This window comes from Erpetoichthys calabaricus, chromosome 8 (genome assembly GCF_900747795.2).
Source record: "Erpetoichthys calabaricus chromosome 8, fErpCal1.3, whole genome shotgun sequence".
Taxonomy (NCBI): Eukaryota; Metazoa; Chordata; class Cladistia; order Polypteriformes; family Polypteridae; genus Erpetoichthys; species Erpetoichthys calabaricus.
Genome location: NC_041401.2, coordinates 178,061,242 through 178,086,398, shown reverse-complemented (window position 1 = coordinate 178,086,398; position 25,157 = coordinate 178,061,242). Strand labels below are relative to the sequence as shown.

Genomic DNA, 25,157 nt, shown 5'->3' with positions numbered 1-25,157 from the left:
GTATTTTTATTTTTAATAAATTTGCAAAAACCTCAAGTAAACTTTTTTCACGTTGTTATTATGGGGTGTTGTGTGCAGAATTCTGAGGAAAAAAATGAATTTAATCCATTTTGGAATAAGGCTGTAACATAACAAAATGTGGAAAAAGTGATGTGCTGTGAATACTTTCCAGATGCACTGTATATGCAACTTGAAACTGGAAAAAAATCAAATTTGCACTTAGAGGATCTGTACAAAACTTTTTCAAAACCTGGCAGGATCTAATCAATAACATTTTAGAATAAGCATTTAAATTGAGGAAGCAGGTTCTCGCCCCTTTTTTACTCCATTTATCTTTATTCATTTATCTATTCACTTATCTTTACTAGCATAAAATTTTGTACTGCTGGCCTAGCTCTCTTTCTCAGGGGTGGGGGACGATTTGTTTAGAACATTTTTTTTTGGCAAACCTTGAGTTGTTACTAACGGAATGTTAGTCGGTCATTTTCCAACAAGCTATATCCTAACACAGGGTCACGGGGGTCTGCTGGAGCCAATGCCAACCAGCATAGGGCACAAGGCAGAAACAAACCCCAGGCAGGGCGCCAGCCTACTGCAGGGCACACACATACACCCACATACCAAGCACACACTACTGACAATTTAGGATCGCCTATGCTTATAACCTGCATGTCTTTGGACTGTGGGAGGAAACCCACACAGACACGGAGAGAACATGCAAACTCCACACAGGGAGGACCCGGGAAGCGAACCCAGGTCTCCTTAGTGTGAGGCAGCAGCGCTACCACTGCGCCACTGTGCCGCCCGGAATTTTAATAAATTCAATAAAATTATAATAAAACAAAAAAAATGTAATATTAGATAAAAATGATTGCAGTCAAACCAATGACACAAGGAAAATTTAGCAATACCCAAAACCCCTGAGTGAAAATGGCACCCACAGGCTGAAAATCATGTGTGCCTCCTTTAGCATCAATAACTGCAAAAAGACACTTGCTGTAATTAATGACAAGTCTCTCACAGCTTTGTGAGGGATTTATGGATATGAGAGCATGAACTGCTTGTTGCAGGTTCTGATGCAACAACAATGTGTTTATGGTCTATGTTTTTACAGTGAGAGTATTTTAAAACTCTTAATTTATAGAGTTAGAATGGCCTTACAACCTCCTAAAGAATAACCCAATACACAACAGCATTTGTATTTCATTTAATGATGCCAAGGTATCCAGGTTCTGATGTACTCTAGACAGAGTGAGGACTAAGTTTGTCAAAAGTTTTGTCTCATCTGTCCATAGAACATTGTTGCAAAATTTTAAAGTATCATCCAGGAAGAAGTTGAAAGAAGACCTTATTAACAGGCCATGTTTCCACACACAGGCTCTGCCATACACATAATTTTTGTCCATAGGGTTTTCTGAAGCTATAATCCTGAACACTGATGTTAACAGAGATGACAGATACCTTTAGATCATGAAACTCGCTGTTGGGATATTTGTAAAGTTCATGAAAAATTTTTCCTTTCTCTCAGCCAGAAAGATAAATATTTTTTTTTCCTGGAGTCTTTCAGAATTTTCTTTTGATTGTGGCATTATGGTTTTTATGACTTGTCTCTTAACTTCAAACATATTGTATGGGCCAAATTTATCAGATTTATATTTGGTAGGGCTAGACAAATCACCCTATCAAGGAACTGAAACAACTAATGGTAAATATTCATTTAACTGTCTTATGCTCACTAAGGGCACAATGCCCTTTGCACACCTAAAGTTTGCATATTTGATTGCCTCACACATCAAACAAATCAAAGAAGGACTAAGCTTTGTGCTCTTTTTCTGACTCATCTCTATTTATTATGCTTTGAACATGGGAAAGTGTTATATAAATAAAACATTATTTATCATTATTACTATTATTCAGATTCTTCTCTATATACTATGCTTTGAAATTAGTATTCCATCTGAAAAGTTTCCACTTAAAGATCTGAGCAAATATGCACTAACATATATGTAAAATTACAAAAATTAGAATAAAGACAGATACCTTTTCAGCTAAAGAATGGCCTGCTAATTTTTACTCATTATGACATGAAACTAGAGTACAGGAATCACTATTGTATGAATTTGTAAGCAAACATCGTCAAAAATGCAGATGCGCATAAAAAAAAACATATGTAATGACAACACCAGATAGAAAAAATAAAAAGAACATTGAAAACAGTATTTTGATAGTGTTGCCGGACTAATACAACATTTATCATGAAGAAATCTTGATGCGCAATACTGGTGTAAACGAAGCCAACTGAAAAATCAAAAACCAACAATTTGCAGATGACATAGGTCTTTTGGCCAAGCACATACAATAAGCACACTATATACAGTCTTGAGATAAACAATTCTTAAACAGAATGGTTAATAGCACACAAGAGCAGCAATATAAATGCACCGGTTTTTAAGTACCTGGGTGCACACAAACGAATGATGGCAGAAATTAATCATACATCAGAATTAGAACTGCTGCAGCTTTACAAGCAATAGGTGGACTACTTGTGTTCAAAATGGTCTCACTCAAAAAGATTCAAGAGGTACGACATACTGTATAGACAAAGTGCACAATGAAGAGATAAGAAAGCACCTGAGAAAATTAAGAAATGCCATACACAAAAGACAAAAGAGATGGCTTGGACCCAAGGGTGAGCAAACAATGCATTTCAAAGACAGTCTTAGAAGGTATGCAGTAGACCACAATGCCATCTGAAATCTGCAAGCTGACACCTTATTGAAAAGGGCTGGGCTCTTTGAAAAATCATACAGGATTAAATCACTCAAGACCAGTACATACAGTAGATAATGTCTTTGCATCCTACCAACAATTACACTCCAAATTTAACTGCCCATCAACACAATTTTTCTAATATTTCTAAATTAGAAACCGCTAAACAAAATCTGCCCAATTTTCCTCACCTCCCACCTACTTCTATTCCGAAAGAAATATTGATCATTCGTGAGGACTCAGACAGCATTTCTATAATATATAAAAGCATTTTAAAGTCCCTTCCTTTCAAAGATAACAGAGTACAGTGGGAAAACGATCTCTTACTCAACATTTCAGAAAAGGAGTGGAAGGCAGTCATGCACAGAATTCACTCTAGCTCCATATGTGCAAAGCATACAATTATTCAACTTAAAATCTTTTATCGAGTACATCTATCTTGTTTAAAATTATCCAAAATGTTTCCAGAGCAAGATCCAACCTACAAACGTTGCAATCGAGCTCCAGCCTCATTGGGCCATACGTTTTCCGCGTGTACCAAATTAACATAATTTTAGCCCAAAATCTTTAAATGCCTATCAGACAGCCTTGGGGTTATAATCACTCCTAACCCACTAACTGCTGTGTTTGGTGAGCTCCCGGATGGGCTTAAAGTGGAGAGGGACATACAAACTGTAATTGCCTTTACTTCACTTTTAGCACGTAGACTTAACTGTATCTTGCTCAACTGGAAGAATCCTAGCACACCCCTTTTAAGTCAGTGGGTAACTGATGTTATATACTATTTGAAATTGGAAAAAAAATAAAATCTCACTAAGAGGATCTGTTCAAAACTTTTTTTAAAACCTGGCAGGATCTAATCTATAACATTTTAGAATAAGCTTTTATATTGAGGAAAATTATTCTCTTCCCTCTTTTTTACTCTTAAAATTTTACTGGCAGTTAGCCTTCCTCTCTTTCTCTTGGGTGGGGGTTGAATTGAATTTAGTTTTGTTAAGTTTGACTTTTGTGTATGCAATATTACTTGCTTTTAATAAATTCAATAAAAATAAAAAAGGGTTGGGCTCAAAATGTGCATGGCAGTTGAGTGTGCACAAGACAGTCAAATGAGGAATAATAATAAACACAAAGTTGGCACCAAAGTCACAAAGGCACACCAATAAAGAAGAAGAGAATATATTTTGGGAAGAACATCATGAAATGTTTTATTACACTGCACAACAAAGTTTTTGCTTCTTGAACACTGCTGGGTGTTTCTTATAGATTTGGGCGCTGATCATAAATATCACATCAAAATTTACCCATCATGTACCGTTTCAAAGAAATCTTCAGTTATGTCATGATTTTTTCTTATATTTGTATCCAAAAATTTTCGCTCCCATAAGTGACTTATCAACAATGGTTTGTGCAGCCTGGGCATGTCCAGGCATGGAATCTGGCCAGGTTGGAAGCTGTTCTGTGGAAGTCGACATCCTGGGCAGGTCTGAACGAGCTTGACGCTGTCTCAGCATGCTATAAAGGTGGCTTGCATACACCGATCCTGCTCATTTGGTTAATATAGATAGTCAGTGTGTATGTATAGTATCAGTATAGTAAAGTATAGTATCTGTAGCAATATATAAGTAAGCTTGATGCTATAGACGTTTTGGTGTCTGGCAATATGTCTCGTCAATGTCGTAACAGCCATAATACATTCTGCTATATCTGTGGTGAATATACACTTGCGCCTCAGTGATGTTCGATGACTGCTCTTGTGAAGAAAGCTTATCATCTATATTTCGGCTACAAAATTGGTGATCAAGACAAGGAATGGGCGCCTCACATTTGCTGTGCAACATGTGCTATCAGTCTGACAGCCTGGCTCAGAGGCACTCGAAAGATGATGCCGTTTGCTGTTCCGATGATATGGCGAGAACAGAAAGACCGTGACAGACTGTTGCTTCTGTTTGACTGATGTGTCTGGTATCCATTGAATACAAAAGAAAATCAGGAGCAAAACACTTAATTCTGTTGAATTTAATAGCTTATGCGAAACATAAACGTGACTAAATACATGATTGTCAGTAAACTCTAGAGTTCCTACGTGATGCAGTAAAACCAAAACTATATTTGTGCATACCCAGTAGGTACCTGTCACAATCAGCAAAACCTTTTCAGGAAGCAAGACTTTTAAAAAGATTGTTGTGCAGTGTTATTGTCATGTATATATAGTGTACAGTGAAATTCTACAAAAATATATTTGGTTACTGTTGCTCCTATTTTATTGTCATCCTATATCATTTGTAAATACAGATTTACAGATTTTAGGAGGACATATGGATGCCTGTTTTTCCAGTTTTAGACCACTATCAAATATGACCATCAAATCAACCAAAAAACAAAAAAGTAAATAATGGTTCAGAAGTTAGCTAATTAAAAAAAAAAACATGCCAACTAACAAGCAAAACAAGATTCACCAAAGGGAAGATGCATATTCTTACTCCAGAAGCAACTATAAAAAGTAGAATGGGAAAAAATTAGCACGTTATAGAAAAGACTTTCATTTCAGTTTTAAAGCACATTTTTCAGTGTAAGATATACTTTTTTAATTATATCATATAAAAAACATTGACATTTATTACAGCTGAGAAGTGGAAATAATAACTATTAAAGGAAAAAGTTATTTTAAAAGTTATTCTAACATTTGTTCTTATTAACTACCAGCAGCTTAAATAACCAAAATATTTCAAACAAACGTACACCTTAACAACAAATTTCTATTTATCTAGGGGTACAAAATGCAAACACACTTGTAAAGTTCTCTTATGAAGTGAATAAATCAAATTAGGAATTTATTACTTATAAATTAAATGCTGAAACTGGAATATAATAACATGTTTACAAGTCTAGCTAAAATCAGAAATTAGTTGCAATAGAATACTTGAGCCACAAAGCAGGCCAGAATTTAAGAACCTCTGCAGTGCACTACAGTTAGGTTATTTTCTTCCAATTCACGTAAACACCACAAAAACACAACGACGCAATGAATTTAAAAAAACACATATTATAAGAACAACAAATTTGACTATGTTTCACAACATAGATAAATACAAAATAATAACAGTCCTGCAATGCATATTAGAAAACAACCTGACATTTCATTATGTCATTTACAGTGGTAACCATTTTGTAATCTTCAATCCATCCATTTTTGAGGTCACTGAGAGACAAATTTTAAATCAGGCAGCAAAGGGAATAAAGCAAACAACCCATCTCCAGTAGTGGTATGCCTGTCCATTGCAGGGCACATTCAGACACTGCCACCACTGAAAGACATCATGACAAATTAGAGTCACCACATCACAAACAAAAAGCACAGGTATGCATTGTGGAAAAAAGAAAACCCACATGAACCAGATTATGACATGTAAACACCACTAACCTGGAATTAAAACATGGGTCTATAGTAGATATTATTGTAAACTGTATTCTAAGATTTTCCAATTAAGGGAGACAGATGATTCAAGTAGCCAGAGGATGCCATCACAAAGAGTAGGTAGTGACATACTTTGAGCAGAGATCTGTATTTTATGTTTATTTTATTTGGTAGTAATCTGTCTTGTTATTAATACAAGTTTAAAAAGTGTGTGCATCTTTGAGTTCATTTAGATCACCACAATTGTGGCACTTTAACCTTAGATTTACCTTCAAATGTATTCATAATTTTCCTGAAGTGCTCCAATTCTACTTCCAACACTCTGCTGAATTTCAAAGGCATTTTCTACTGGTGATTGTTAAATATTAGGCACCACTATTACTTTACGCTTCAAGTAGTTCCTTGTGCAGAACAAATTTGACAATACACCTGCTTTACTTCTGGGCAGAAACTTCTATATGCCTCAATTTGTAAATACATTTATGCTTCAAATGAAAAATGGTTTGGTTGATGGAATGTGTTAGGAACTATTTTATTTTCAGTATGTAGCCAAAGCGAATTTGACGTTTTTGATAAAGACTTTAATACACTACTGCTTTACAGCATCCCACTGAAGTTATGACAGAGTACCATGATGTCTTCCATGTGTATACATTTTATGTCACGCTGTGTTGAACAGCCATTTATTGTTATTAGGGAGCAGCAATCACCTGAATTCACTTTTATCTTTATCTTTATCTTAGGCTGGCTTTTCTCAAAAGTTCACTACTCATTCATGTAAAAATATTCCCTTGTGTCCTGTGATTCTCAAGTCTCCAGGGGGTCTTGTCCAATTTGTGACCTTTTGCTGAACATATTTGACTATAATTTTGACTTTTTCTTATATTTTTCTTACGTTGCTGTAGACTACGGGTAGGCAACATCAGTCCTGGGGGGCGGCAGTGGCTACAGGTTTTCATTCCAATCCAATTGCTTAATTAGAAACCAATGATTGCCAATAACAGATCTTATTTAATTTTATGGCATGTTAGCCTGCAAAGTAATGTTCTTGTATCGTAGATTTGTATCCTTTCCAATTAAATCATTCAAATGATTTAAAGCCTAAAATAATTTTCAGTGCGTGATGATTCCACACAGGTGTAAATGGAAAAGTTAGATGGAAACCTGCTGTCTTTTTTGTCATTTGCATCTTATTGCTAATAAGGAGCCATTAAAAACACTAAAAAACTGCAGCCGTTTAATTCATTAGAAATAATTGATTTCTCAGTAAGAAACTGTGTTGGAACAAAAACCTGCAGCTCTGCAGTACCTGACATTGCCCATCCCTGCTGTACACTAAATTGTACACCAACCTTGCTTTGTTCAACTGTGCTTCCTCTCTCTTCAGCAACATGTCTTGCAAATATGGATCCTCCTTTGCAAGCCAATGGTTATCTGTGATTGTTGGTCTCTTTTTCATTAATTCCACAGTCTTGTACTGTGTCAAACTGACAATAAGAATAATCACCGTGAAAGCTGACCAGTGACGCCTATGAGGATTATTATCTAATCATTTCTGCATAATGTTTTGAATTTACAGAGTTACACTAATAATAGCCTGACTCACACAACACCTTTTATTTCAAGTAAAGGCCACGACACAGTAATTTACAAAACAACTAATAAACTAAAATAATGCAAGACATGTTTAAAATAATGTAAATTAAAGAGAAAAATCAACAAAGGATACTTAGACACGGTACATTTGCAGGAAGAGCCTGCCAATACCCAGAATATAAGAATTAAACATGGATAGAATTGTACATGACTGTACTAATTTAAAAAGACAGATTTGTATGGAATGGCACTAAAGTTTATTGTAGGTAAGTGTTAAATATAGCTAAAATGAGTATTAAGTATAATACAATAGTTAGCGGGAGACATACATTTGGGCTTATATATTGACAGAACATTCTCATCTTTCAGAAGATGTGCAGCAGCAATAAAAGAGCAAACAGTAGATAATATTGTAAAAATTAGTGCATATAGATCATAAAACATTATACTTAAACTCCTTGGTGTGTCCATTTGGAGAACTGTACACATTTAGCTTGACATAAACAGAGTTAGATGTTCTGCAGATAAGGGCATGAAAAGTGCATTCCAGTAGTAAGGATCATGATGTCCTCCGATATCCTAATAGAATTGCACTTAAGTAATTGTGAACTGCAGGACACTACATGGATACCTAATGTTAGATCTTTAAAATATTGAAAGACAATAGTTTCATTAGCAACTCTGTATTAGTCCAGTAAGAGTGAGTGAGGGTGTGTGTGTGTGCACGTGTCTTGTGCCCAGTGTTGCTGGGATGAGCACAGATAAATAATTTCCCAGAACTGGTTAACCAGGGGAGAAAATAAATGGAAGGTTGGTTGAATAAAATTTATCCAGTAAACATAAATTAAATAAATGTAAATGACAAGACATGCTTATAAACATACCAAAAGTTATTAGGAGGAAGTGTGTTCAAGATAGAACCACCTCTTTACTCAAAAGGGACATAGGAATCTGGAACAAACTACAAAATAACATAGTTTAAGTATATACTCTACCAGTTTAAAACACAGCTGGATCAGGTATTGAAAATTTACTAACTAGCTCTCATTCACAAAGTCACTTATTTTAATATGATCAGAAAGAAAATAAGACAGAGTAAGAGAGAGGATAGAATAAATGAGTTATTGTACTGAACATGACAGAAAAAGAAGTAGAAAAAAGGTCATCAGTCAAAAGTCTTGACAATTAAAATACTTTTTTTATTCCTCTGACTGTAAGACAGGCAAAATCCAACTGATTGGCTGAGAAGAAAAAAAAGAGTAAGATAAAAAGTGTTTATGCAGGATGCAGTATAATCAAATCTTTTTCATATCACTGGGAACATCAGCACAGAGAATTTCACAAAGAATCAATAATATAATTTAATGCATAATTGCACAATACTCCAAAATATATAATGAGCTGAAATAAAGACAGGAAGGATGTAAAAAACAAGCAAAATACGAGCGCTGACATGAAACACTATCACTGAATGAAAGAAACAGAACAAAAATGAGAATAATAAAATGAAGAGGATTACAATTTCAATAGGGATACAATTATGGGAAAAACAAGGCAGAACATTTTTTTATGAATCAGATTAAATCAAATTTGAAGCAGTGTCATATTAATTACAGTAGTGTTTCTCACATTTTTTTTTTGGTTTACTGTACAGTACATCTTTGTGCAAGTTACGACAATTTTAGAAATATTCTTGATTACTTATAGTTTTATGTTAACACTAATTTACCTTTTTACCTTTCACAATAAAAGCCTCAAAAATTTGAAGAAAAAAAAAAAGCTTGTGCTGTTATTCATTCGTTTTGTGAACTCGATTTATCCATTATTAGGACAACACAGAGCCATATATCTAAAAATACCGGAATAGGATAAGTTAAGAATCTAACCTGTACTGATACATTATAGAACACACTCACACCCGGACAGTTTTAAGCTGCCAATTAACGTGACTTGCACTTCTTTTACATGTGTAACAAAAAATTGAGGACCACACAAAAAACTTGCCCTGTTGCCATACACATACTATTATGGTATGCACACTGGCTGAAAAATAACACAGTACATAGTAAATTCTGCAATGACAGCAAAACAATACATTAAAAACAGGTAAATGAGTGACCTTTAAATTTACATTTGATTCTTAATCATAAGTAAAATGTAACATTGCCAGACAAGATAAGGTGCATTTCAAATAAAATTAAAAAAAATTGCACACTTGAGTTATGGTTGTCAGAAATCAAGTATCAACACCATTCATACCCTTAAGGAGTTAATATTCTGTCTCTTTATTGATGCTTCCATGCCATTTGATATGTAAAGTAGAAACAGAAACGTTAACTTCCAAACTTCACTGGTGGCCCTAGAAAGATCTTCGAAGGATAGATTCTATTAGAATCCGATATTTTTGATGCTACAGATTTAAAAGCTGACTGCAGAAAAGAAAATTAAATATGAATATGTACAAGTAAAACTGTCTTGATCTCTTTGAATATGAAATCCAACACGGTAATGAAGCTACCCAGATAGTAGTAAAGATCATTCAGAACATTTTGTAAACCAAGTCGTCCTGTAAACATCATTGCAAAAGTCTAAAAATATTAGCCATTTTATCAGAGCAAACTAGAGTTTGCAACATATTTACACTAGTACAGCATAGAAATAGTCAGAGGGTAACACAGTGTGTCAAAAGCATCATTTGAATGTGCTTTCCAAAACAAATGCTAAGATTGGTATGGCACCAGTATTAGCACTCATGCATATTACTGGATTTGAATCTTAGATCAAAAAACAGTCTGTGTGGAGTTCACATAGTTTTCTGACAGCATTTCATGGGGTTGAATAGTCCCCCTAAACCGGTCTGCTGAGCGTGAGCGTAGATGTGAGAATGACTGTGCGTTATGATGGACTGTTGTCCTATTCAAACTTGGTTCATGTTTTGTGCCCGATGCTAAGGAGACAGATTCTTGCCTCATAATCTGGAAACTGAATGTACATGTTGTAAGACTGGGCCTTCTTGATATTTAGATATAGGTTTCAAATGCATGTATTAAATTGTATTTTTTTTATTTATGGATAACAGCAGCAGATAATTTTTACTTTATGATTATAAATCTTAAGTACTTTCATATAACTTCAAATAAATTAGGTTTAAAGAAAAACAATAAAGCAATCTCACTAAATTCATCAAAATAGATTTACTTCTAAAACCAACTAAAACAGTCTTGTTAGAGCATTCAAATATATGTTTGTATACAGCAAAGCTTAAAAAGGCCTTAGCCATTGATGCACAAAACAAACATGGACTAAGCAATCAACATAACGCAGACATGTGTTTGATAACAACATTAAATGTTCGGAATATCATGTAATATGTTTAGGAACTGAACGAATAAAACCTGGCTGTGTGCACTAATAAACTTTAAGTGTTCAAAACATAACAGTGGCCTGTACTCTGTTTCTGCAAATAACTAATTATTTAATATCCCATCGTTAATACATTATTAGAATATAAACCCAATAAGTGACAAATATGATCGTAATATTGAGAATCGCTGGCAGTGTTATTCATTAATTTTCATAACTACTGTGGATATTACTATGGTATAAACAATCTAGAAAACATTTAGTTACCAAACTTTTTTTTTTTAATACTATTAAGTTCTCACAGCCATTTTAACGCAAAATGTAAATGAATATTAAATGTACCCAAACAATTTTATATATATATATATATATATATATATATATATAAAAAACATACTGCATTATTGCTTTTTTATCCATTTAAATATTTGTGACTGATTAGCCATGTTTAACATATAGCATTTCAAAAAATATCCAAAAATAGTCAGAAGTAAAGTTACCCACAAAAGATTAGTAAATTATAGTTTGAATGATAGATAGTTTGAAGATATTTTCATCATATGCACAATATTTTTACATACACACAGCACTCATTTTGCAGAATTGTATTACTAGAGCATAAAACAACATTCACAATTAATGAGTACACAGAGGTGTTCAATCTTTTAAACTGTACTGGTAAAATAAAGCATACCCTAGTATTTTACACCCTCTTATTACTGGGGTCGCTTCAGGACCCTAAATTTGAATAGACACTAATATTCTACAAATTATTGCATTCCCTCTAATATCAGAGATTTGCAGAAAGCATGCGAATCATATTTTACTATGGATGTAAACTAACAATTTACTGTAGTATCCTCAGCAGTTATTAATTGCATTAGTGTACAATAATACAGCTTGGTGCCCTTAATGACTATAACTAGAATATTATTTCAGATCAACAAATCCATTAATGTTGAATGCAGACAACAGGCAAAACATTTCTAAAATTCTTCCAAATATCTGCAACTAAATGTGTGCTTGCTCATATAACAAGCACATATACTAACCCATTATCACTACTAGGCAGAAGAAGAAATCCCAATATATTCTCAGATATAACTGAAATAGTACCTAAACTTCTTTAGTGGTAAAATTTCCTCAAAATGTAAAATTAAATATAATATATAAAATCAGTCCTGATAAATAACTAGTGTATATGAGTATTTACAAAAGCAATTACATTAATTAAGAGAAAAATATTTTCCTAGATTTAGGAACAATGTAAATCACACAGCATTTCTGAAGTTCCCAACTGGAAAGATTTAGCACAGAAGGTCTAGATAAATCATTAATAAAATTCAGTAACAAATACAGAAAATACTGTATTATAACAATTAGAAATGTATACAATTTAATGTAGCATTTTTACTTTCTGGTAAAAAATATTCTGCAGTACTGTTGAATACATTAGAATTTTAAAATAAAAATGGCATCCTGTTTTTTTAATAAATAATTAAATCAACCATGCAACATTTGATCCACATAAATGAAATGCATGTTTTTTTTTTTTTATTTTAGCCACATTATAGTGAACAGTATGTTTCTTAAAAAATATAAACTTATATTTTTCAGTAAAGAAAAGAGAGCTATTTTAATCATTAATGATGAAAAAGTTTTTTTTTCTTCTTATCTAAGTCAGGACAAACTTTACATTTAAAGGCAGCTTATATAATTAACAAAAAAGTAATGACCCAAAGCAGCACGATTAATTGTACACCCTTACAAATTCTTATGCAATACAAAGTTGTTGTTTTTACATAGTTTTTTTTTTTTTTTACTCTTGACACTTTTAGTGTTGGCTTACTATAGCATTACTCATGTGTCAATTTAAATATCTATCCATTTCACTGATGGCTCTATTTCTCTCCTTTTTTGAAACTGAGACTCACCAGCTGCTTCAGAGGTGTCGTTTTTATATCTGGACCCATGAACTCATTGTTGTTAATGTGTCAGCATCTTCATTGATGATATTCCTTTTTATTTTATTCACTAACTGGGATATAAATCTTCTCAACTTGATAGCAGATGAACCCCAATACAAACTTTAGTCCAAGAGCTACAGCCAGAGCTGGGCTTAACAACAGTGGTAAAATGCATCTGCTTGACACAGAAGGAAATAGCAATGGAGAGAGAGAGAGAGAGAGCAAGAGATGACAGACTCATCACTCTAGGGGCTGTCTCTAAACTCTGCAACATCTACTTCCTTGTACATATACTGTAAACATGTCAGTAAAACATCTTTTTAAGTGTTACGCACACTACTCATAATAAGCACCGACATTTTTCTCAAAAAATGTTTACTATCTGTATAACATACTGTGTTTGAAAACTGTTTACTTACAGAAAATCACTTTTCTTCTATTTTCCTAAGACAATAATTACTGAATGACATTCACTGATGAAAAATGTAACCAAATCCTTTTTTACCTTAATGTAAGCATACTTTTTGGTAAATATCTAAACTTGGCTTGAGGCAAAGAGCAAATAAATAGATTAAAAGTGCAAATTAAATGGAATTTTAGAAACTAGATATACCCCCTATCTTGTCAGAGGACACAGAGTAAGAACAACTTCATCACAAAAAATATTTAATACCTCTGCATTTGGTCTGCCATTAATCACAGATCACTAACAGAAACTTTTAGTGTAATAACCTTTTACTTGGTAATGGCAAAAAACACTACTTCAAATCCAGTCTTACCATGTAAAGGATATATCCATTCAGATGGCATTTTCTAAAGGGCCCACTTCCAAGTCAAGTCAATTAGGCTTTATTGTCATATGTTGTGGTTCAAATTAACTTAATCCCTAAGACCAACAAATTAAGTTTAACTTGCATTGTAATTCCCTAAAATACATCTGAATGTTATAAACAAGCTAAATAAATACAAAAAGCCTCAATGCCTTAAAAGAATCAAAAATATTTGGAGAATACAAACAAAATAAAAAGGGGATGAAATTACATTTTAACCACGTAACTTCTTTAAAAAAGGCTGGAAAGAGGAAAAGAACCAACAGCTTTATTCTCAGTTATTGTGCCAACAAACCACAATCAAAAGATCCTTTGTATTATAATTTTATTTTGGCCAAACAGAAAACAAGACACTAAAATTCAGTTGATAATTTGCATTGGGCCACACGAAAACAATGTATTTGCAGTCTTATATGACCCTGTGCAACCTTTAATTACAGATGTGTGCATTAAAAAGCAATCAGATGTTTCTGTGAAACACTAGATCTTGAAAAGAAACTATTTGCTTAAAAGAAAGCATCCCAACTTATAACTGTTTATAGCCACAAAAATTAAAAAAAAAAAAAGGATACTGAAGAGGTCCTGGGGGAAAATGAATAAGGTCCGTTATGAATTTCAAGAAAGCAAGAAGCATCTCATTTGAACAAGGATTCTGCAACTGTGACAGGATCCCTGACAGAGACTAGTTAAAACAAAAGGTGAACGTCAGAGCTACTGTATAGCTGCAGTCTCAGAAGATGAGAGGAGGGATCATATTTTCCTACTTCCTCTCTCTCCTGTCACATCTTACAGAAGCCCATCACCACACAAAACCACCAACAGTCTGTTCTAAAAACACCTTGTAAGTTTTAGATCTGACTGGAAGAAAAACCATAACAGATCAAGATTGCGACTAATACCAATATATAAATATTTATCATTTATGAAACTGTAAATAGCTAGACAAAATGAGGAAAATTACATAAATAAATGTTCACATAGATGCTGCACGTTGAGACTGATGCACAGCACTTTAGATTACATTAAAGAGGACTATGTTATGTTACCTACATTATAAAATGTACTGTGAATTTTCCACATGAATTCATAACATAGCATTCCAATACATGTGTAAAAACAGGACACATCTCATTTCTTAGTGCTATGTGTTGTATGCAGAAATTAAATTCACCTCCCAATTCAAATATCAGAATTTGAAATGTCTGCATTACTCTAAAAAGTCACATCACCTACCATATGCTTAATGTTTTAATGCCATGTTTTAAATGTCAAATAGTGATTGCTGCTGCCAGTAAGGTAATGAAGCCCAGAATTTCATGATTCAGTGTATTACCATTATTAATCATATAGGCATCCAAAGGTTTCTGGTTCAATCCCCTCTACTGAAAACACTATACTACAAAGCACTTTCAGAGTGCGTTCACAGTAAAAGGCTCGACAAAATCTGACATAAAAAATGGACAATCTGAAAGCTACTACACAGGGTAAATGACAACTGACTGACTCAAACCTGGGAGAGTAACATTTGGAAAAAGTAAATTTAAAGATTGAATAATATTTTCAGTCGAGGATCTAACAAACACTTGTATGCAGAGGTACTCATATATACAGAAGGAGGAAAAAGTTCCTTTCAAATAACATAAGGTATAAAGCAAATTATATAGCAGCAACTTTTCATTGCATTTTTAGAAAGCAAACCAAATTAGGACATAGTAAAAGATAAAATTAAAAGAAGTGTAGAAATACTAAAACTTAAAAAGCTATGCTAAGTTAGAATACATATGTAAAAATATACAAAATGACAGGACAGGATACAATGAGAAGTAACCAACAATTTTAGTAAAGCTCACAAAAGTTAAAACAATTAAAATACATAAATAACTAGCCAACCCGCGGCATAGCATATGCCGCATAATTATGTATTGATGGGTGAACACTTCCTGAACGACACAGTTGTCCAAATGGGGTGCGTTAGTGGATACCACTGTGAGTGAATGAAAAGATAGACCTCTGGAGAGAGCAACATATAATTGTCCGTGACTGAAAGCAGGATCGTCTGTGATGAAGAAGGCCATGCTGGTGAAAGTTACTTCGTCGGTAGGGATAAGTGTCAGTACTTGTAGATTAAGGTGTAGTGAGTCTTCATTGTTGACGCTTAATATAGCTTGCGTACTGAGATGTTCCGGAGTCACAGTTGAGAAACACTTTTTTAATGTCTTTTAAGCACAGGGGAAAAAAATGAACATGTGAAACATCCGTAATGTAATAAGCCACCAAGAAAAGTAACATTGCAACAATGTTATCTACAATCCGATCTCTGTAAACAGAAGTGAAAACAAAATCGAGCCCAGTGTATTCTTTAACTGCCTTGTGGCGCTGTAATAGTGCTGCTGCTTTGCAGTAAGGAGACTGTGGAAGATTGTGGTTTCGCTTCCCGGTTCTTCCGTGTGGATAGCGCTTTGAATACTGAGAACACCGCTATATCAATGTAACGAAGTATTAACAGGAAATTGTCTTCGTGTAATAGTAAAAGGCAAATTATCCGTGACAAACAAACTGTTTTACACGCTGCATACCAACCCGTGGCATAATCACACCGCTTTTTAAATGTTTTTTTAAGCAGAAGGAAAAAAATGAACATTTGCAAAATCCGTAACGCTGCTTTCAGTAAGTACAATGCACACACGTTTAATTTGTCGGCCACTTTTTGCCAGCCGTCTTTTCTGGTTTGGGCTGCTTTTGCAGTGTTACCGCTTGTGCATATTAAATCTTGAAATCCTTCAAGTAACTAATTAACTAACTAACACCAACCCACCCACACACACAGCTTGTGCGAAACAAATGCGCCCGTACTTTCATAATTTTGTTGCAGCCTATAGTGGAGTCAGGCACAGAGAAGGTCAGCTGCTGAGAGAGCGTCTCGACTGTTGCAGGGCCTGCATCGGTGAAGCAGGTGAGACGCTAATGAAACAGGCACCGGGCTTATTGGTTTTTAAAAACTGCTTCCTTCATTGTGTTTTAACCTCAGTTTTAAAGGATTGTTTTAAGGATCCCATGGGATACCCCTCGCAAACTGTTTTAGACGCTGCATTCAGCAATTCACATCCGCGACAAACATGCCTCTTCTTACATGGTCCTGCTTTGGTGGGCGGGGAAATGTTTTCCGTGTTCCTGCAGGACCATCTAAGAAGACGCATGTTTGTCGCAGATGCGGTGGACGCGGGCCAGGGAATAAAGAGTGTTGGTGGGCGGGGAAACGTTTTCCGTGTTCTTGCAGGACCATCTAAGAAGACGAATGTTTGTCGCGGATGCAAATTACTGTATGTAGCGTGTAAAACAGTTTGCGATGTTGCACGCGGTCATGCGTCGTAACCGAAAAGTCAACATGGCTCAGAGCTGCATGTGGACTGTAGCACAGACAAACAGAAATGACGGCGTGTTTTCCAAGGTGTCGCGTCCGAGTTGGTGGGCGTGGCTCTGCGAGTTTTCGTCGTATCCAATGGTCTTAGAGTTGGTGGGCGTGGCTCCTTCCTGGGTGCTTTCATGGGTGTGGGCGTGGCTCCTTCCTGTGTGCTTTCATGGGTGTCTTGACCACTCTGGCGGCGGCTTAGAGAATTATATATATAGATATACAAATGGAGCACAAGTTAGCCAGTAGCCTGAGACATTCAACATCAAAGTACAGACACCACTGAAAAGGGACAGACGTTTGTTAAAGTAGCAAATGCTGCTACAGATGTTTGGTATACACGTGAGGACAGACAGGTCTTCAGGAAACACAAACTGGCTTCCCACTTAGCTCAGCAATGAAGTTGGGGGAATCTTTTTTTGAATTGTGATACTGATCACCATGATCTTTAGGATACTGCTACCTAATGTATAAACAACCACATAAAATGAGAAATTACATTTTTTTTCTTATGTTCATTTCAGAAACATGAGCAAGGCTATAAACTTTTAAAGCATAAGCTATGACTTTGGAGCACAAGCTAGAATTATAATACCATAACACCACCTTTCATGAAAATGGATTAAGGAGTGGGTAAATAAAGTTTTTGTTCATATGAAGTTTCTAGAAGATTTTTTTCATGGTCTAAAATGGTATTAAATGGCACGTGTGTGTTCTTTCAAATTAAACTATGACCAAATTACAATTTTTAAGATATTAACTGGGTACTGTTTTTATTCATTTTTGACACTGTTAATGATTTTTCCTGAAATTTTAAACTGAAGGTAAGATGAGTTAAAAAATCAAGTTCATGGACTTAAGACGTCACAGGCCTTCAAATTATATCTAAATATAAGGAGGACTTTTTTTGCCAAACACTTATTACAAGTTATGGAAAGAAATTGGATACTAAATAAATCAATATACTGTATATAAACAGCCATTACCTTTTGTAGCTTTTACTTCCTTTTTGTCCAATTTGTCAAAATTATGTTGTATTCTCACATGAGCACAAATACTCCTCTTAGTGACCTGTCACCTCTGTGAATTGTATTTTCACTGCTTCAGGAATTTCAAAAGGAGGTGTATAATGTACAGTTGCTGAATATAAACACAGAAATAAAATTTTCTATCATAAATTTATTTTCTAATCTGCTGAGCTTATTTACATTTTAAGCCTACTCATATTTTAGTTCAAGTCATTCTGTACACATTTAACAAGCTCTTGATAATGGGGTCTATATATTAACTGATGCTGCTTTCACTGTACTCTTTATTTATGAAATCCACTCAAGGTCTTTATTTTTCTTGCTCCTTATCCCACTTTTCTGTTTTCATTGATAACTATGCCTGACATTTTGTATGTAACTTTGATGTGCTGATTTTGAGATAAAAATACTAATCTTCTTTTGGAAAAAACAGTCTTAATTAGACATTTCCTTTTCTGTGTGTCATAGTGAGTTTAGTAATTAACTCTTAACATTGCCCAGGATCATGTGAATGGGATGATGTAATATTTAATGCAAAGAAACAGAATAAAATACACACAACTAAAACAAGTACTTTTTATAAGCACGGTTTAGAAGTTCTTATGAAAACCTTCCTCCAGTATCTAAAGATACTTTGTTATGAGTGGGTTTACTGCAAGTCACCTACAGCTCCAATTTTGACAAGGCAAAACTATGGTCCAGATTATATACCAGAATGCAGCTTCCTGATACACATGCTTTTTTATGACTGAATTTCATATCCATAATTTTTTCATACTACACATGCCAGGTTTAAAATGTATTGTCAAATTACAATGAAGTACTTGCTTGTCTACCCAGATCAGTGACATTATTTATATTATACATGGTAACAGTTATTATGATAGTACATATAGGAACAGAAAAAATGTATAGAATACGGACTGACAGTTGTAACTAGGATTACATTTTTAATTGGACAATTTCAGTATTTTAGAGAAAAACAGCACCTTTAATATTTTTTTGAGAGGAGAAAAGTTGTTTAAATTACATAAAACTTAACACGTGAAATGTGAGAAGTTTGTAGAAGTCTAACATTATGAATAGTAGTAAAATAAAAGAAAGCTATATATAAACAAACAAACAAACACCTGTTGATCAAGCGGTATGAAAATTATGCCCTACAGAGGTAAAGTGAAATTCCATCTCAAAAGGTAAAAGCAAAATCTCTATACTGTTTCACTTGTAAATTGACGGCCTACTCTCACTGAAAACTACATTTCAGTAATAAATAAAAAGAGGACAATATACAGACACACACCCTTTTCTCCTTGGTCTTCATGCTATTACACTATTAAATGTTATGCAACATTTCATTTTTTATTATATGCACTGTTGCTTTCCTAAATGTTTATTTTTGTAAGGTAACCAAGGTTGCTTTTGCACCTGTATTTGGTAGATTTTGTAGAGTTCCTCAGATGCCCTGTATTTGATCAGAGTAATTTAATTTTTTTGTGTTACTGATATTTTAAACAGTTTATACAAGTACAAAAAATCCTCTGTAGATATTAATGGTTATATGTATTTGAATGCAAATACCTTTCTCATCACACCAAAAAAAGAACTGCTCAGGGAATGATTCAACAACATTTCTGTGTTTACAAATTTTATTTTACAAATTTTTTTACTTTTCTCGTGTGAAACCATGTTAGAAGAAATGTTGTCATTTCTTTCACAGTAAAGCGTATGTGTGGCCACTTGTGAGTTGACTCATTCTTCTTTGAAATGCTGCCTACAGTAAAAAAGAAAAAAAAAGTAGGAGAAACAACAAACATTATACAAAGTTTATTAAGACCTAATTTAGGGTGAACATTATTGTCCAGTATTATTAAGGATTGCTCTACCTTAAAATAAAAATACAAAGCAAATTTCAAAGTGAGCAAAATAAGGTGAAAAATTTGGGGAACGGTATAGAAAACCAAAGGGAAAATATTGCAATCAGCAAATTAAAACTTAAGTGCTTTCCTAGAACCAGATATACTAACTCCAATGCCTAACTGACTTAGAGGTATGTTTTCAACAGTTATTTTCCTGATTGTATTTGTATGAGTAAAGAATTGTCTCAAATTGGGGTAACCACTGGCCATCTATGGAAATACTTCTACAGTAAAGAATGGCCAGAAAACTCCAGGCACTGCGCCTATATATCATTAATTGTTTAACTAATACCTTGAGATATATGACTAATTAATCTTGATATGAGTATCACCAAAAAATTACTTTCTTGAAAACATTGTACTAGTACACAGCTTGATGTCCACCATGACATACAGTAAATTCCCTATGTTAGTGTTGTCCTAAGCAGCCATGTAATCCTATACACATGGCAAAATGTGAGAAGATTGTATATAAAGGGGGAGGTATGCTCATCAAAATGTTGCAAGTGAAGATTGATGAAAAAATGTAATGTAGTCAAAATGCAATTACAACAGCTATAGACAAACTTACAGAGGACTAGAAATCTCATGGCCAAATGTTTGGCAAATCTTTCATTACCACATAATTGCTCAAACAGGAACTGTATTATCCACACAAAGAGTGGTATATAAAGTTGGCAGACTATTGCCAATGTACTCTGTGTGTGAGTGTGTTTAGTGCAGGTGCAGAATGGCTTTCAATGCAACATGAGTACTGTATATCAGGAGCAGTAATCTTACTGCTGTCTTCCTGAATTTTAAGAATGGTTCTCCAGCTAAATATTATTCAGCCACTAGCAGTTCAAAGGATGGAAACAGACAATTGATAAAAAAAGAGAAATGAATGTAAACTCAAATTAAGTATATCAGAATGATCAACTAGTCATAAATTGTCGTAGATGGGCTATGGTACATGATAATCCAAGCATGCTCTATCCCTGTCAGAGAAAAACAAAACTGTACAGTTACACTATGCCAAGAAGCCTAAATGTTAGACAATGAAAGATTGGGAAAATATTGCTTGGTTTAATAAATTCCCCTGATTTGCGCTCAGTTTCTTAGTGAGTTTATGAAAGAAAGAATTAAGCTCTTCTGAGAGCAAAAACGTTATTACTAGGTAGGCCCAAATTAGGCAACATTCCATCACTGGGTCAGCTTATGCACATTTTATTGCCTTTTTCCTTTTCTTTTCCCTTCTTCTGGCTGTACACTTATTGCAAAAACAATGCAATTTTTTTCACCCGAATCTTTGTTTTATTAGCGTTTAGAAACTAACTTTCTTTTAAGATACTTAATTTTGGATAGGGGTTACATCTTTTACTTGATAGTTCACTCACCTTTGCTAAGTGAACAAGGTTTAGTCCTTGTATCATAAAGGCTGTTACCAAATATAACAAAATGTCATTTAATTGTGTAGATTTCAGTTGTACAACCCTATTAAAAAGTTCAGGGGGGTTGTATTTGTAACTCAGGATAAATGAAAAACACAGATTCTTTTTATTGACAAAATGCAAAATGTTAGGATGAATTGATTCTCAAAGCAATATAACAATTAAATAATACACAAAGGAATATACAAAGTAAGGCAATCATACACAGGCAGCTTGTGCATAGCCTTAAATAAAGATATGAGGTAAAAGTAACTGTTTTGGGCAGAACAACAACAGTGCTAATATTTCATACAAAAACAAAGAAATTAAATTGCTTCAAGTATTTTTCAGTGCTTTGAGAATATAAGAACATTAAAAACAGAATATGAATTTTGATCAAAAACATGAGAGATGCCTCAAAACTGTTATAATTATTACAGTCTGATCATCAAAGCCAAGCATTACAGAAACAAAATGGACCTAAGAAACAAAGGTTACACTGGAGATAAAAATGTAACTTTCTAGTATCATAAAATACTTTAATAAATGTACTTATTTCTTATAAAATTGTGCACCTAAAATTATGCCAGTTAAATGAACATAGCTAAAAGCAAGTTAACTAATTTTCTTAGTGTTACTGTATAGAGTAAGTGAGATGTGGGTACTAAACCTCGGACCTTGTTTTCTTCACTTTATCTCCTTAGGCAATAAACTAACTTACCAGTCTATGCTCTAAACTAACCATGGCACTGGAGAACAGTGATGTGCTGCATGCTGATTTGCACATGCAAGAAAGAATTTTACTGGACTCGGAACATGACACTATAAGCCCATATTTTTTATAAATAGGTGTACATACGTTTTGGTGGAAATTATATTTTAATCAGACTTTTTTATTTCTATAAAGTGTGGACTGAAAATGACAAGACAGACTTTTAAAGAATGACATTTTAAATTGATTTCTTAAGAAAAATTGATTTTCTCTTTTTTGGTAAGATGCTGGATGACTTTCGACTAGTTGAGAAGGGCTTGTAGCACACAATTCAGCAACTCAGGATGGATGAATAAAATGGATATTGTTGCAAGGTGAAAGAAGCACATTCAGGAATTTGTAAAATTGAGGCTGGGTTTGTTTTTTTCTTAAGCCACTCTGTTGATAAAAGGAGCCATCAGGATGGATAAGATCCAGCCAGAAATGTAGAAAGTACTAGATTCTCTGTTTTGTTTTTTTTTCCCCTTTAGGACTGGTTCATGACAGAGTATGATGCGACTGGGATCAACATTAACTGCTCCAAATCTGAAGTCATGATCCTCATCAGAAGAGAATGTCTTGTTTCCTGCAAGTTAGGAGTGAGCACATGGTGGAGAAGTTTATGTACCTTGGGATACGTTCATAAATGGCGATTAAGGTGATCATTAGATTGTTAAATCAACACAGGATGGCAGTTTTGCTAATATTGTTTGGAATGGAGAAAAAGAAGAGGCAGTACTCCAGGTGTTTGGCATCTTTAGCCTGTGGGGGTCCCCTTTGCACATAATGTATATAAAAGACAGAGATTTTCGTTAGGAGGATGGATGGCATTGGAGGTTCCCCTCACTACAATTCACAGGAGATATTTGAGGTATGCAGCAACTACTATGAAGTAGAAGATGTGCAGGTACTGTATACTAGTGAATACTAGCTGACTTCAAACAAATGATTGTAAAAGAGAGTGGTGGTGAATCATGGATGGATGGATGGATGGATGGATGGATGGATGGATAGATAGATAGATAGATAGATACTTTATTAATCCCGATGGGAAATTCACATCATGTCAAGCTGTGTCCTATGATGAAGCTTTCCTTTTACCGGTCAGTTAACATATTCGCCTACAACCACTAAATAAATGAGATTATAATATAAGTGGCAGAGATTAGATTTCTGTGCAGCGCTGCTGGGCTTCACTCTCAATGATAAGATTAGGAGCTCAACTCAATGTGAGGACCTCAAATTATGTTGTACAACCACTGCTTCTCTAGAAGTGAGTATACTGAGAGAAGACCCAGGAGACACTAGAGATATCATATGTCCCAGCTGGTGTGGGAGCATTTGTGAATTCTCCTGAAGAGTTGTAAACAGTTACTGATGATAAAGTGACCTAGTCTATCCATTTAGATATGTGGCTATTGCAACCCTCACCAATAAAAACAGATTGAACATGAAACTTAAAGTAAATGGATTTCTTAAATTTCTATTCATGACATTCAATGAAAAGTCCTTTCAGATTTTTAACTCATATTTTCAATATTTATTTAATTGGATGTCAGATAATTTATAATGGAAATCACAGAATCAGGGGGTCTTGGAATTAACTAGGATACATTGTTATGTGTACTTAAGTCTATCAAACATATCTTGGCTGTCTTTTAATACTGCAGTAGAATCCAAAGAAACAAAAGAAAGACACTGGATATTGCTGTATGTGTTGCAGTGCATGAAAACAATAATGAGATAATTATTAGAAAGGGTTAAAAAAAATAAAAAATGCATTTTTAAATATACATAAATGCACAAGAATGGAAAAATTAATTTATGTTGAATAAAATAAGGGGCGGCACGGTGGCGCAGTGGGTAGCGCTGCTGCCTCGCAATTGGGAGACCTGGGGACCTGGGTTCGCTTCCCGGGTCCTCCCTGCGTGGAGTTTGCATGTTCTCCCCGTGTCTGCGTGGGTTTCCTCCGGGCGCTCCAGTTTCCTCCCACAGTCCAAAGACATGCAGGTTAAGTGGATTGGCGATTCTAACTTGGCCCTAGTGTGTGCTTGGTGTGTGGGTGTGTTTGTGTGTGTCCTGCGGTGGGTTGGCACCCTGCCCGGGATTGGTTCCTGCCTTGTGCCCTGTGTTGGCTGGGATTGGCTCCAGCAGACCCCCGTGACCCTGTGTTTGGATTCAGCGGGTTGGAAAATGGATGGATGGATAAAATAAGACCATTCAATATCCTCCAAGAAATGGACTTGGAAATACCAACATTAACTGCTATGATAACCAGTGCTTGATTGGCTATATATGCAAGTACCAGTAACACTTTTTAAATTTTATTTAAAATATTTTTAAAATGAAAGCACTCTATAGACAGGAACCAAATAAACATTTTAAAGAAGTTTTTTTACAACCAAAACACGTAATAATGTCCTAAAAGAAGAAAACAAAAAGGACAAACTCAGGAAGAACAAAAAGAAAAAAAAATCCTCTTCAAAACCCTGTCAACAAACTCCCCTGCCTACTGATAAAAGTCCCTACCAACAGGTGGTACATTTCAATAAAGACATTTCCTTTGGTAGAATCAAAGCCTGCACCTGTTAAGGTTTTTTTTAGCCCTATGTTCCTTATAGAAATAAACAAACGGCATTAGCCGTTGACTTAAAACAAGCTAGAAAACAATTAATATATTGCATTCCCCTGGTGGCATGTTTCA

The 25,157-nt window shown here is 34.5% G+C and overlaps 1 protein-coding gene across 7 annotated transcripts in view; it reads right to left on the bottom strand.

Moving 5' to 3' along the window:
* Positions 1 to 25,157, bottom strand: part of pik3cd (phosphatidylinositol-4,5-bisphosphate 3-kinase, catalytic subunit delta) — a 110,569-nt gene that overhangs the window by 53,552 nt on the left and 31,860 nt on the right. For 2 of the 7 annotated variants that reach the window (XM_051931424.1, XM_051931422.1), the window contains exon 1: positions 13,078 to 13,310. The exons of 3 other annotated variants lie outside the window; for them this stretch is intronic. The gene's annotated coding sequence lies outside the window, so the exon portion shown is untranslated. Of the gene's footprint in view, positions 1 to 13,077; positions 13,311 to 25,157 lie in introns of those variants that run through there. 2 more of the 7 variants (XM_051931423.1, XM_028807901.2) reach the window with 1 other exon arrangement.